This window comes from Stegastes partitus, unplaced genomic scaffold, assembly GCF_000690725.1.
Source record: "Stegastes partitus isolate 25-593 unplaced genomic scaffold, Stegastes_partitus-1.0.2 Scaffold226, whole genome shotgun sequence".
In the NCBI taxonomy this organism is placed as follows: domain Eukaryota; kingdom Metazoa; phylum Chordata; class Actinopteri; family Pomacentridae; genus Stegastes; species Stegastes partitus.
This window is the reverse complement of record NW_007577957.1, coordinates 79,867-82,562: the sequence shown is the minus strand read 5'-3', so window position 1 is coordinate 82,562 and position 2,696 is coordinate 79,867.

Below are 2,696 nucleotides of genomic sequence, written 5' to 3'. Positions count from 1 at the left end.
TATGCTTCAACAAGAAATGAACAGAAACTGAAAAATGCAGTTTTTCAAACAAAACAGCCTCAGCATGAGGAGTAACTAACATAAAGCTCACTACCATAGAGACAATTCAAAAGCTTAATGGAGATTCTAGAGTCATTTAAAGTAGCAACATAAACACATGTCGAGCATTTTACATCTGAGAGACATTCACTAGAGGAATGCAAACAAATGAGAAAACCAGCAGACTTTTTTTGTGAAATCTGTGAAGACTATTTTCCTATAGTTCTATCTTTTTTTTTTTTAAAGAACAACTCTGTTTACAGCCTGTAAAATAACTGACGAGAACATGCATTCACCTGCTCTCAACTATTATAAACTTCTACTGCTCTAAACTATATTACAAGCGTCTGACTTTATTACATTTACCCCATTAGTTGTGGACCACTCATGGAGACAGACAGTCCACGTATAAAACATACTAGGAGGTATTTAGAAGTTCAGGTACTGCTATAATTTAAGAAGTGGCACCCTGGCTTCCATAACAGCTCACCGTCAGACAGGAAAGTTAAGGCATTCTGCACTAACCGAGCCAACGAACCGATCCAGATAAATGTCAGTCATACTGATATTTTAAGCAACGCAGTCAACTTAAACTGCAAACTCCTCATTCTTTCCTGCTACATGCCAAAAGATGCTGCCGCCTGCGTGTTACTCAATCATACTGTACCTGCTACTGAGCTGCTTTCTCACCTCCACCGACCTTCCTCCTGTCTGACTCCATGTTCTTCATACTCCCAGTATATACAGCGCTGTTCATAACACACTTGAAAAGACATCTTCAAACAAGACAAAAAAAAACATTCAAGTCAGGCCGTGCATAGATGGCGAAATAAAATTTACATTCAGGGACCCGACTGCAGGAGCGTAGTCCCATTCTGAAGCCCTGTCTCGGTATGTGAATCAGTCTAATTGCGGCCATAATGACTACACCGCTCCCCGCTTTGTGTCCCTGGGCCAGTATTGAAGTGGAGTCAAGAATCTGAATATGCTGTGAATTTTTGAATAGCTTTGCTTGAACCGGTCACATTTTCAAACCACTGTTCTGAAATAAAAAAAAAACACAAAAGGGGCCTTTAATTTACATCTTTATACGTCGGTTTATGCACTTCTATCCGCATGAACTGTAAATAACTTCTAGCAAAAGCAAAAAAAGCCGAGTGGGAAAACCGCCGTTGTTTGCCTTTTTGTCTGTCGTCTCATGTTGAAGTTATTTTTGAATCAGTTGCTCGACATTTCTGGCTCATAAATAGAACTTTAGCACTGATCGAGACTGGAAATCAACTTCCTTGACCTTCTGAAACATCTTCTCCGGGTTACATTTTTAGATTGCGGCCTCCTGTTATTGCGCCGACGCTCATTCGCACAAACAAGGATAATGCTGTCAGATGCAGTAAAACGTCTCGCTGCTTGAATCTCTGCGTCCATTTGATTACGCGTGTACATTTTTCCACTCACATTATTAGATAAAATGTGGCATCAGCCGAGCACTATCAGCGCCACACACATTGTTCCCGTCGCTTACGCGCCAAACTCGCCGCGGCACATTTGCGTTCGCCGCGCTGTTCAATTGGCTCAATTGAATGCATCTGCCGTAACCATTGTCTGGAAACCAGGTAGGGCGCTGCTTTACATGGGCAGCTGAATAAAGTTGTTGCATAGGAGTGGAGGGGCTGTAATTTTCCCCTCTACAATGCTATAGTGCGGCAGTGTGAGTCCTTTGTGGAAAAGCATTATGGTGGGGATAATACAACCTTGTAAAAAGCATACCCAACAGTCCAAGGGGAATGACAGGCAGACACTCAAGCATTATCACATTAACACCTGGAGCCAGAGAAAATCTGCCCTTCACTATAAAAAAAAAAGTAGGTTACTGGGAGCCTTCTTTGCAGCTGTGTTGAGAGAACATGTGAGACTACACGAGCAATATGTCGGGCTTTTGGTTATGGAAACCTTGATGTTACAGGGGTTTTGCATTAATGTGATTTCGCAGGAAAACCGTGACTGACATCACAGCCAAACACATTCTGCAAAAATCCTTCTCTCAGTAGTGAAATGTTGGGATGTTCAGTTTAAACATTTCTGTCGTGCTCCAGCTATCCAACTTTTTTGAATGACTCCTCTGACTAACCGTCCTCACAGTTAACAACAATAATAATAACAGCAACATGTGCTTGTTTGAATGCCTGTCACATTGTTTCTGTGTTCCTCACCATGACCTCTAGGGGCCGGTGGAAGCAGTCTGACGTTGTTCTAGAACCACAAAACCTCACCGAGGAGAGATCAGGGTCCAGATGGATGCAACTTAGCCATACCACACTGACGTTCGCTTTAGTGACAGGATTTTTTTTTCTTTTAAATATGGCCCCGATTCAGTTTGATATATTACATTTTTTTTGGGTAGGTTAGTTTAAAACTTTCAGCAGACATTATTAGCAAAACTATTTAATTGACTTTTTGAAGGGAAACATTAACTTTTGAATGGATTGGATTACAAACTTGAAGTTTTCCCCTTCAAAGTAATCCCCCTGGAGTCCAACCATAGACTGTATAAAAGATGGATGTAGCTACCGTGACGTCACCCGTTGGTTTCTGCACTGAGAAAATGAAGCCAGGGTTTTGCTACTTCCTGGTTGACATCTTGGATTTTTGGAGCCAGT